This window comes from Trifolium pratense, linkage group LG4 (genome assembly GCF_020283565.1).
Source record: "Trifolium pratense cultivar HEN17-A07 linkage group LG4, ARS_RC_1.1, whole genome shotgun sequence".
NCBI classification, from domain to species: domain Eukaryota; kingdom Viridiplantae; phylum Streptophyta; class Magnoliopsida; order Fabales; family Fabaceae; genus Trifolium; species Trifolium pratense.
The window spans coordinates 48,988,893-49,002,334 of NC_060062.1; the positions used below are offsets into that span (position 1 = coordinate 48,988,893).

General features: G+C 30.1%; 1 long non-coding RNA gene across 1 annotated transcript; it reads left to right on the forward strand.

Moving 5' to 3' along the window:
* Positions 1-3,995: 3,995 nt before the first annotated feature.
* LOC123923643 lies at positions 3,996-13,113 on the forward strand. The gene is made up of 7 exons (XR_006814456.1): positions 3,996-4,546; positions 7,182-7,327; positions 7,832-7,885; positions 8,001-8,059; positions 8,244-8,373; positions 12,459-12,595; positions 12,686-13,113. It is a non-coding gene; the product is annotated as an uncharacterized LOC123923643 (long non-coding RNA).
* Positions 13,114-13,442: the final 329 nt, after the last annotated feature.

The window sequence follows — 13,442 nt, forward strand, 5'->3', positions numbered from 1 at the left end:
TGGTTGTTGACATGAGAGTAATTTTCTTAAAAAAAAAAATTAGCAGTTGAATTCAATATTTTTTAAGAATTCAAATTAGGCCCAATTATAAGTTTATCCATAGGCCACCAAAATCATAAAAACGGGTCTGGGCATAATACATGATATATTGCTTACCTTAAGCTTTTAAAAGAAATGATACTCAAATTATTATATTTTTGACTTAACACTCCAATTCCAAAGCATTTGCAAATGTTTTTGTTCCAAGCAAATGAATTTATATAGAGAACGATTTGTTGTTTTAATGAATTTAATTTTGTTAAACCAAAATGATACAATTTTTTTAAAAAGCCCCTATAATAAATGAATTTTTAAAGTGTGCTCTAAAAATGGGTAAAGTAGAAAAAAGAATGTATTTGAAAACCTCATTCTAAGATAATGAATGTCTTAGTACTGAAAGAACACTTACAAATAAATGAATGGAGTTTGAATTTGAGATGTCTTTTAACTACTATAAAAACTTTTGGAGATAAAATACATGTATTATTATAAAATAAAAAATTAGTTAAATAGATTTGAATAGAATAAAATATCATAATATAATTTAATGTTTTTATTGGAGTATTTCTTTCTTCTCTCAAATAATAGTTTTATATTTAATTTTTATTATAACTTTTAATTTTTTATTAAACATGTTCGCTTTTTATGTTATAATTATAACTTTTAATTTTTTATTTTTTATTTATGAAAATTTTAATATTTAAATATTATTTATATAGTCACATTTTTACCCGTGCTTGGCACGGGTTTGGGTACTAGGAGATATTAAATAATTCTCTTTTCATAGTAGTATTGAAATTTTCCTCCGTTTTATATTATAAATAAATAAAAAAATACATATTTATTAAGAAAAGTAAAATAGAATAATTTAAAATTAGAATTTGTGTTTTACTTGAAATAAGTTTCATGGAAAAAAGAATTTACAAACACGTTTTTACCCGTGATTTGAGTCCATTTTTTCAAAGAATTTTATACACATGCCATGTCCAAAAGATTTCTCTTCTTATATGGCTTTGACAATTAATTCACATAATTCACATCAGAAACCAAAAATTCAAATTCTACATAGACAATTGATGATTTATAGTTGTACCATTAATACTAATAATATGAAATTTGGACGTTATTAAAAACATTCTATAATGAAATAGGCGATGCAACATTCTATTAATAGTTGTACAGAAAATTCATATCATTAAGGAATATTCTTTTTATTGCAAACATTAATTTTATTATATTTATTGTACCGTAAAAATATCCAAAGCAATGTTTTATATTGGATTTAATCATTTATTATATTTTATTTGCAGATGTATAGAAAGACTATGAAAGGAATGAATTAATACCAAGTTGGTTGCGATATAACTTGACGGGATCAATGATATTCTTTTCTTAGAGTGGATTAAATTTATTTGATTAGGTTAAGATTATTTTCTGTATTAATTTTTTATTTATTTAGAGAAGACCAATAATTTCTACCAACAAAAAAAGGAGAAGACCAATAATAAAGAGGAGGAAGAGAATTGTTCAAAAAAAAATGGAGGAAAATAGTACAATTATTTTAAGACATTTATACGGGATTTTAAGACATTCTCCTATTTTTTATTAATTTTCCTATTTTTTTTATCTATTTTATTTGTTATATTTTTTATCGTGGTTTTATAATTTTATTTTAAGACATTTATACGGGATTTTATACTTTTACTCATATATTAATACATAGACTTATTTTTTTGTATTTTTATGTGGCCTGTGTTCTTTTTAATTTGTTATTTATATATGATCTTTTTTTTATTTATGTGAGAATTTTGCACATGTATTATTTGGGGATATATATATACACACGGCGGTCGAACTATTAATTATCAGAGAATTCTTCCCATAAGAACAAGATGGTAAATACCAAAAAGTATATATTTTTGGTAAACGAATACCAAAAAAAAATATTATTATAGGAACCGTATGTTTGTTCATATGTTAATACAGAGACATATTTTTTATTTATAATATATACTAGGTTCTATATTTATGTTATTCGGAGGATATTGATGTGAAAATTAACTAATATAAGATATATTATATTATTTGGACTTTTTTTTAGGGTTTAATGTACACATGACACACTCATATCAGTAAAGAAAAAGTATTTAAAAAAGAGATTTAGTAAAAAAATACTATATATAATCAGTAAAAAAAAGTAGTGGATAAACGGGAAGTTAAATTTGAGGAAAAGAATTCATAGTAGTATTGAAATTTTCCTCCGTCTTATATTATAAATAAATAAAAAAAATTCATATTTATTAAGAAAAGTAAAATAGAATAATTTAAAATATGAATTTTTGTGTTTTACTTGCTTGAAATAAGTTTCATGGGAAAAAGAATTTACAAACACGTTTTTACCCGTGATTTGAGTCCTTTTTTTCAAAGAATTTTGTACACATGCCATGTCCAAAAGGCTTCTCTTCTCATATGGCTTTGACAACTAATTCACATAATTCACATGAGAAACCAAAAATTCAAATTCTACATAGAAAGTTGATGATTTATAGCTGTACCATTAATACTAATAATATGCAAATTGGATGTTATTAAAAACATTCTACAATGAAATAGGCGATGCAACATTCTATTAATAGTTGTACAGAAAATTCACATCGTTAAGGAATATTCTTTTTATTGCAAACATTAATTTTATTATATTTATTGTACCGTAAAAATATCCAAAGCAATGTTTTATATTGGATTTAATCATTTATTATATTTTATTTGCAGATGCATAGAAAGACTATGAAAGGAATGAATTAATACCAAGTTGGTTGCGATAGAACTTGACGGGATCAATGATATTCTTTTCTTATAGTGGATTAAATTTATTTGATTAGGTTAAGATTATTTTATGTATTAGTTTTTTATTTATTTAGAGAAGACCAATAATTTGTACCAAAAAAAAAGAAGAGAAGACCAATAATAAAGAGGAGGAAGAGAATGGTTCAAAAAAAAGAAGGAGGAAAATAGTACAATTATTTGAAGACATTTATACGGGATTTTAAGACATTCTCCTATTTTTTTTATTAATTTTCCTATTTTTGTTTATCTATTTTATTTGTTATATTTTTTATCGTGGTTATATACTTTTATTTTAAGACATTTATACGGGATTAGATATTTTTACTCATATATTAATACATAGACCTATTTTTTGTATTATTATGTGGCCTATGTTCTTTTTATTTTGTTATTTATATATGATCTATTTTCTTATTTTTGTGAGAATTTTGCACATGTATTATTTGGGGATATATATGCACATGGCGGTCGAACTATTAGTTATCAGAGAACTCTTCCCCTAAGAACAAGATGGTAAATACCAAAAAGTATATATTTTTGATAAACGAATACCAAAAAAATATATTATTATAGGAACCGTATGTTTGTTCATATATTAATACAGAGACATATTTTTTATTTATAATATATACTAGGTTCTATATTTATTTTATTCGGAGGATATTGATGAGAAAATTAACTAATATAAGATATATTATGATAATTTCTTTAGGGTATTTTTGTTTCATATTTATTTTACTATCGAATTTAACGTTTTTTGTTTGTTTTTTTTTTTAAAGTTTACACACGAGTCTATATTTTTACATTGAGATTTACACGGGATTTATATTTATATATTAATACGATATTCTATGTTTTATTTTTTTACTAATACGGGATTTTTTTTTTATATTTATAAATTTCCATTCTTTTTATTTGAGAAATTTGAAAATTTTAATATTAAAATATTATTTTTGTAGTCTCATTTTACCCGTGCTTGGCACGGGTCCGGATACTAGTTACCGTTAATTGTCAAAAAAATCTACTTGAACAAAACGCACCGTTAGAGAGACTGACAATTCAAAACCCTAAACCAAATCTATTTGGGTCTCATCTCATTCTCATTCTCATTCTCTCTCGTTTCAAATTTCAAATCTATTTGAACAAAACGCACCGTTAGAAAGACAATTGAAAAAGCTAATCCATCAAATTCAAATTTAACTTTTCATTCACTTAACTTCCATCAAACTTCTGTTTCTCTCTATTCCCTTTTACTCGCTCGCCGCTTTCCACCGATTTATCATCTCAATCACGATCTTCATCTCTTCGTTTCAATTTCTCACTCCGTCGCAGTTTCCGAGTTCGGAAATCTACTTTATTTTCCTTTTTTTTTCATTCAGTTCCATCACCTTCCAATTCATGACAGAGAAACTCAATCTTAGGGTTTTCTTCACTTCCTTCGCTCTGCACTGCGAAACCCTAAAACGGCGGGGTAACACAAAACTGATGGATTAATTGTTAAATTGTGTTCCTTGAGATTTATTTGATACAGTCTCGCAGGATTTTATGAACACTAATGGTAGTGAATTTAAGCATTCAATTGTTCGTTGTTACTCATCTGTTCTTAAGGCCAAATTGAAAAATTCAACATGCTATGGTTTGTCCAAAACGCTACAGCAAGGTCTCTCTCTCTTTCTCTCTCTCTCTCTCTCTGTTACATTTATTTGGGGTTCGATTTTCATGTAAAATTGGATTTTGGTAGAAGTAGGAAATGTATCGAGTAAAATTTTGTGGTGTGGGTTTTGAAATTTTGTTACTGAATATGATACCTGTGTTGAATAGGTGCTTCAATGTTTGATTTATGTATATGTTCTTGATTGAACCTTTTATTGAGAAATATTGGAATCTGCAGAGTAGCTTTGCTATTTGCAGATTATTATTTCATTTGTTTTCCCCCATTGTGATTATATAAAGGAGTTGTTATATTAGACATAAATTAATAAATACACAACTTGTTCTAGTGCCTGGAACATAGAAGATGATAATTGGAAGGGTAATATTGTGCCACGTTGACCCATAGTTGCTAAATATGATATTTGAGATTAGATGCCCACATTTTGATACTTTTGATCAATGGTCTTAAATCGTGAGACATTGAATGCGAAATATGATGATGTTGATCGTCAATGACTCTTGACTGTAAAATGATATTGAGTCTAATGTTTTTGTGCCCCAATGACCTTTGAATTCGAAATGTGATCAATGATGATATTTATTCCTAGACCCTTGGCTTTGTGGCTCGATGACCCTGCAATTCGAAATATGATATGTGATGATTTTTGTGTCTTAATGACCTTTGAATGCCAAATACTATGATTTATAGTAGCTTCGTGGCTCGATGACACTTGAACGTAGAATGTAATATACGATGGTTTTTGTACCCAGAGACCCTTGAATGCGAAATATGATATATGATGGCTTTATCCTTGGATGTGAAATATAATATATGATGACTTCGATGACCCTTGAATGAGAATTATGATAGACTTCGTGCCTCAATGACCCTTGAATACGAAAATATGATCTATTGAATGCGAAATATGATATACGATAGCTTTATAACTCGATCATCCTTGAATGTGAAATATGATGACTTTGTGCCTTAATGACCCTTGGATGCAAAATATGATATATGGTGGCTTTGTGTCTTGATGATCCTTGAATGCGAAATGTGATATATAATCATTTTTGTGCCGTGATGACCTTTGAATTCGAAATGTGATCAATGATGATTTTTATACCTAGACCCTTGAATGTGAAATATGAAATATATGATGGCTTTGTGGCTCGATGACCCTACAATTCGAAATATGATATGTGATGATTTTTGTGTCTTAATGACCTTTGAATGCCAAATAATATGATATATGGTAGCTTTGTGGCTCGATGACACTTGAATGTGGGATGTAATATACGATGGTTTTTGTACCCCGAGACCCTTGAATGCGAAATATGATGGCTTTATCCTTGGATGTGAAATATAATATCTGATGACTTTGAGTTTCGATGACCCTTGAATGCGAAATATGATATATAATGGCTTTATCCTTGGATGTGAAATATAATATATGATGTCTTTGTGTTTCGATGACCCTTGAATGAGAATTATGATAGACTTTGTGCCTCAATGACCCTTGAATACGAAAATATGATCTATTGAATGCGAAATATGATATACGATAGCTTTATAACTCGATCATCCTTGAATGTGAAATATGATGACTTTGTGCCTTAATGACCCTTGGATGCACAATATGATATATGGTGGCTTTGTGTCTTGATGATCCTTGAATGCGAAATGTGATATATAATCATTTTTGTGCCTTGATGACCTTTGAATTCGAAATGTGATCAATGATGATTTTTATACCTAGACCCTTGAATGTGAAATATGAAATATGATGGCTTTGTGGCTCGATGACCCTACAATTCGAAATATGATATGTGATGATTTTTGTGTCTTAATGACCTTTGAATGCCAAATAATATGATATATGGTAGCTTTGTGGCTCGATGACACTTGAATGTAGGATGTAATATACGATGGTTTTTGTACCCCGAGACCGTTGAATGCGAAATATGATATATGATGGCTTTATCCTTGGATGTGAAATATAATATATGATGTCTTTGTGTTTCGATGACCCTTGAATGCGAATTATGATATATGATGACTTTGTGCCTCAATGACCCTTGAATACGAAATATGATCTACTGAATGCGAAATATGATATATGATAGCTTTATAGCTCGATCATCCTTGATAGTGATATTGGAAGGAGTATAGGGTTCTAAAATTTGTCATGTATTTCAATCACATGAACTGCTTTGATGTGGTGGAACTCAGGGATTTTCTGAAATCATAGAACCATTGCACCTCTTTTATTGTGTAGAATCATAGACCATGCATTTCTTCAGGTTTCAACTCATTGGGATATTTATGTGAATTCCACTAGGTGTATATTGTAGGGAGATGATGGTGCTTTTCTTGTGCAGTTTTTTTCTTCTTCTATGAAACTCCCTTGTAATTTTGTTTTTTTAAATTGTGTTATTGTTGCCTTATACATTTTGGTGATTTCTTATCCTCTAATTCTGGATCATTTCCTTTATCTTGATGAATTCATTTTTATCTTGGAAAAAATGGAAATTGAAAAAACCAGAAACAGAGATCAATTTTCTGATTGCTGCTAAGAATTTTCTTCCTCTTTGAAATCCGCTTTAAAAACTAATATCTTTGCTAATTGACACTTTTGTAGGGTATAATGTCTTCCCAGTTGTCCTCTTTGCTGTTCCTTGTTGTGGGAATTTCAATGGCGCTTACGCCATGGTTGGGTGAAGGAGGCCAGCTGATTGCTTAGTTTTGAGCAACATGATGTTCGAAGCATAACCCGTAGAAAGTGAGGTGAGATTACTTTCATTATTGGCTGACGGGGACTTTTATTAATTGCAAATGGTTGTGAAATTTACAGCTTTTGCACCACCCGTTGTTTCCTTTCTTGTTGGTGGACTAAACCCTGTCTTTTTTTATCTTACAACTTAATAGATTGTAAACTTTGACACACAGTTGGTTAACTGCCATCACACTGCTACACTTATTGCCATGTGTTTAGTTTTGTGATGATACTGGTGTTTTGGATAGAATATCTTAGTCAGAGAAACATAAAATATATTATTTGGAACAGCTCAACAATCTATGTCTCGCACGATTAACTTTTTCCAATTAGTTAACTGTATTTATTATATTATATTGTATTTAGTTTAATTTACTTTAGGAATTTCTATATTAGTGATACATTTTTGCAGACAATGGATACAGTGAGAGCAATTGATTTAGCATGTTATTTTTTATTTAGATTTGACATAAAAAATTAGTGGTTGACATTGTTTTGGTTTAAATCTTTTTCAGACAGATGATCTGCATGATCATATCATTATTTGTGGATTTGGGCGAGTTGGCCAGGTGAGCTGCTTCTTTTCTGGTATATTTTTTTTTTTGGTAGAACTTTTCTGGTATATTTTATTATTAGTTTTAATAATCAATTTGAGCATAAAAGTTTAGCTTTTGTTATTCTCAGATCATTGCACAACTTCTTTCTGAGCGACTTATTCCTTTTATTGCACTAGATGTGTGAAGGTAACTTGATCTAAGTGAAACTATTTGCTTTACTTATAGAATTGTTTCTTTTGGATCTTATTTATGCTGTAAAAGAAACAAATTTACTGCATGGAATTAGCATCTAGATGATCCTAGCTATTCTGTTTGATTGTGCATTAGTTTATGATAATAGCTAGATGATAGCTATTCTGTTTGATTGTAGGACATAAATGAAGAATGTATTTAAGACAAAATCCGCTTTTGTTATGACTTATGATGGTTTGAAGAGGCAGAGGTTAAATGACCCTATGATTCATGGTCCTCATCTCTAGGTTTTAATTCAAGTTCTCACGGTTAGTTTCTTTATTTTTCACCATAGTTTTTTACTTTGATTTGATTGATATATAATTCTATAGGGACCTTTTTCCATACAATCTGAAGAGAATAGAGTTGTAGCTAGACATTGCTCAATTGATATCTGCTGAACATATCACTCTTCTTGATAACCAGGTTCTCATCATAATAACCAACTTCATTGCTCAGATAATTTTTAATTTTTCCATTCTTATCTAGTGCATTTGTTTTTTGTGAGATAATTAGAAACGATGGATCTTTAATAATTTCTGTGTTGAGTAGATAATTCTTGTCAGTTGGCTCATGAATTTTATAGGTATTTAGATAAATAATGACTTAAGCATAAATGTTTTTTTTCTTTTCAATAAATGGCTTTGGCTCCTCTAAAGTGACTCTCTCTCATTTTAGATGGTAATTTATATTATGGACTGTTTTTTTATAACCAAATGATTGACTTTGTTGGTGACTTCTTTTGAATAATGTGAACTGATTTTGAAAAGAGTTATTATATTAAAATTGTTTGGGACAAGGAGTTATTATATAAGTTAGAAGTAGTGAGTATCATTAGACATAACAATATATATTGCAAGGGTCAGATCTAGGGGTGCTCGCAGTTCGGTTTGGATCGGTTTTGTGGCAAAATTCATCCGATCCAAAGTTAAAATTACTCGCGGTTCGGTTCGGTTTTGGATGGCTAACTAAAAAAATCTGATCCAATCCGATCCAATTTTGTGCGGTTTAATTTGGATTGGTTTTTGGACATCCAAATTACAAATTAAATTTTATTTAATTAAATATTAATATTATAAATACATAATAATATATTTGATGTAAAATATAATACATAATATGTTAAAAATTAATATTTTGCAATGACAATTATCAAATATATTTGAAATCTATGAAATAGTAAAAATAAATAGATGAATTGAACTAATAAGTATTATTGAGAAAATTAAAAACCAACAATTAATATGTTAATACAATATATCATACTAATAAAAAGTTAAATAACTATTAAAAATTATGTATGCGGTTTGGTTCGGTTTGAATCGGTTTTGAAAAATCAATCCAAAATCCGATCTGATCCAGCAATTTTCACAAAAGGACATCCAAACACATCCAAAAATATTCGTTTTTTTGCGATTTTCGGTTTTTTTGGATCAGTTTGCGGTTATTTTTTGGATTGGTTTGGATTTGAGCACCCCTAGTCAGATCCAGAAAATTTGTATGGAGCGAGCAAAAAATGGTATATCTATACTATTTCTTTTTCATAAAAGTAAAGATTCAAACTCTGATACCAACAATAAATTAGTTTAAATAGTAAGAGTTTTTGATCCTTAAGTAAGTGGCGAAGTTCAATTTATGTGCCTCACTTGTTGCCCGATGGAAATTAGTCATCACTTATTACGATGAAAATTTCGTACATATAATGGTATATTTGAGATCAAATACGAACCCATAAATGTTCTTTAAAATTTGAGAATTACTAGTTTTCTCTTCAAAATTTTCAAATGTCAGTTAGTTATTTCTTGATTGATATTAAAATATCACTAAAAAAGTTAATTCTAGTAACATGTGATTTTTTTTTTTAAAAAAAAGAGTATGGGGCAACACCTATTAATAGGGGGAATTAAAATTAAAATATTATACCAACAACAACAATAAATTAATTCAAATAATAAGTGGCTTGAACTCTTTAAACAAGTGGTCATAAGTTCGATATTTGACTCTTACATATAAATAAAATTCAGTTGGAAGGGGAGAACTCATCTATTTGATTCACAGTTCTTTGATAGTTTTAATCACCATTAAACGGCGACAAAAATATCGTACTTATAACATTATATCTCAAAAATAAGCATTGAACATAAAAAATTAAAATTGTAAATTTCCCCTATTTTTCATCGATTTTCTCCACTGCACCTCTCAGCCAATATTCAAATATTAATTCATCATGTTGTGAGAGTCTAGACCTTTTTTATTTGATATTAACCCTCTGATTCTCAATAGAAAGAAGCTCCTCAGTGATTTACAGTTCAGTTGCAAGATAAGTAAAGTCTAGCAAAAAATTGTTTCCATCAGGAATCGAACTCGGGTTCACTAGATACGACCTAAGGATGCAATTGCCACATTTCATTTAACGTAGATTGGTCTTTGTTTGGTGCATGTGAACAGCTCCATGCCTCACGCTTCCGTCACACGGTACCGTAATGCATGGATTATATTATCATATTATAGATTTTAAAATCAATAACAAGTCGAATTTTAAACCCATCAATACTCTACAAATTTTCTTAAATTTTTATGCCATTTTAACGTGTGGTCGGTTATTGCCACTAGGACGGTGTGCATTTCTATATAAGCCGCAATATGCAACAAGGTTCTAGCCAGTGCTATACCTAGAAAACAAGCTTAGTATTATACAAAGAGCAAGAGTTGTTTTTCCCCGATGGGAAAACTTATGTATGTGGCTTTTCCACTATTAATAGCTTTTGCAGTGTTGAGCTTTGATCATGGAGTGGCAGCAGCGCCAACTCCACAGCCAAAGTTGAAGTGACATTACTATAACAATACATGCCACGACGCAGAGGTGTATGTCCGGCACCAAGTGAAGCTGTTATGGGATCATGACAAAAGCATTACTGCTAAGTTACTACGCATGGTTTACTCTGACTGTTTTGTCACTGTATGTACTCGCCTTTTTTTACCTTTTATAGTTTGGCACACTAGTTAGTCCTTTCTTTTCGCCTTTTTTTGACTTTTTAAGCCAAGAAACAGACATTCTGTGAGGTCAATGGCAGATAGGACCTTTCAGGCAATAGTAAAAACTAAAGGATCAGTTACAAAAACAGCAGACCCTTGAAGCTAAAGAATATATATGCAAGTTGCACTAAGAAATATATAGTCAAAACTCTAACTCTTGCTGTTCAATCTAGATTCAGTTGTTTCATTCTTAGTATTTAGAGTTCATGAGGTTTAAAGAATTTACCTTTTAAAACACTACAAATTGCCCCCGGAGAGTATCACCGTGGCAGCAGGTTGACTACAAATGCATAACTTGTGTCTTTTTATTTCTTTTTCCTGAATAGCGTTGTGATGCATCGATACTGCTTGACGAAGGACCAAATCCCAAAAAAAAAAGCACCACAAAGCCAGGGGCTGGGAGGATTTGCACTAATTGACAATATCAAAACTGCCTGGAATCACGATGTCCTGAATTTTGTTTTGCTGCGCTGATATACTCCATTTCGCTACCAGAAATGCTGCTAATATGATATTCTTTCAACTAGCTACTTACAAAGTTACAATTCCCTTCAGTAACCCCTCTGCAAGAAAATTGTTTATGAATGGGAGTAACTATAGAATATAGATTGTAGACTATATTCCTATAAAATGCAAACGTGGATGTGTTTTTGCAGAGTTTTAGATCCTCAGGCCAATTTTTCACATGATAGGGTTGTGGTGAAACTTGAGAAAGTAAAGACGATATGCACAGATTCTCACATCCCCTGTACATGGCCTGAAAATTTTTACACTACAAATGTTTTTGCTCATGTTTTGTGGCGAATCCCCTTTTTATGCTCATGTTTTTACACTACAAATGTTCTTGCTCATGATTTTCAACTCCATATAAGTATTTAATTTTAAAATCCCACTTCATTGAATCCTCATGTTTTGTGGCGAATCCACTTTTTATGAGCGACTAGTTAGGAGTCCCAGTGAAGATTAATCTTTTAGGCTTTGTTTGTGAATTGGGTTTCGGAGGGCTAAGTTTATATTTTGATATATATATTTTATATTTATAAAAAATTGAAAGAACATGATAAATGATCATATAATATGTCAATTACACTTAATTTTCATTTATAAAAACATTTTAGTGTCCTTACTTTCTCTGGTCCTTACTTTCTCTGGGTTACAGTTATTATGCTTAGTTTGGCAGATAGTTTAAGTCTTTGGAAAAAATTTGGTTATTATTATTATTGAAGCTTTTTGTTTAGGTGTTTTACTCTTTGTGGAAGGAAATGCTGGTTTCTATTCGTAGTTTGCTATTGAAGCCTATTCAACTTTCTCATTGCAGGACATAAATGAAGAATCAATTTCAGACAAAACCCGCTTTTGTTATGACTTTATGATGGTTTGAAGAGGCAGAGGTTAAATGACCCTATGATCCATGGTCCTCATCCCAGTTGTCAAGTCTACTATTATGAACGAACTGTATGGTTTTAATTCAAGTTCTCATTGTTAGTTTCTTTTATTTTTCACCATATTTTTTAACTTCGGTTCGATTGATATATGATTCTATAGGGACTTTTTTCCATACAATCTGATTATCTGAAGAGAATAGAGTTGTGGCTAGACATTGCTCTTTTGGAGGTGAACCAAGGATATCTGCTGAACATATTTCTCTTCTTGATAACCAGGTTCTCATCATAATAACCAACTTCTTTGCTCACATAATTTTCGATGTTTCCTTCTTATCTAATGCATTTGTTTTTGGTGAGATAATTAGAACCGATGTATCTTTAACAATTCTGTGTTGAGTGGATAATTCTTGTCAGTTGACTCATGAATTTTATGGAATTGGATTCAGAGCAGTCAGCCATGGTGCAGTCAGGCTGCAGTCGGCTGCTCTGAACCGTTTGATGAAAATCGGACGGCTCAGTTCTTAGTGCAGTTTTAGTTTTATAAAATATAAATATTTTAACTTTAAACTCTGAATCGTCCGATTGTAATCGGACGGCTGTGATCTACCGACTGCATGCAGTCACAGTCATTGACTGCACCCAATCCATATCCGAATTTTATAGATATTTAGGTAAATAGTGACTTTTTTTTTTTTACTAAAGGTAAATAGTGACTTAAGCATAAATGTTTTTCCAATAAATGGATTAGGCTCCTCTAAAGTGAGACTCTCTTACTTTAGAGGTTAAAGTGACAACATATATACCCTTAATTATTTTAAAAGTTAGGATTAAATCATGTTTTAATTTTAAATTAATAATTTAAAAAGTTAGAAATATCACAGATTAGGATTAAAAAGTTAAATTAAATTAATTATTTT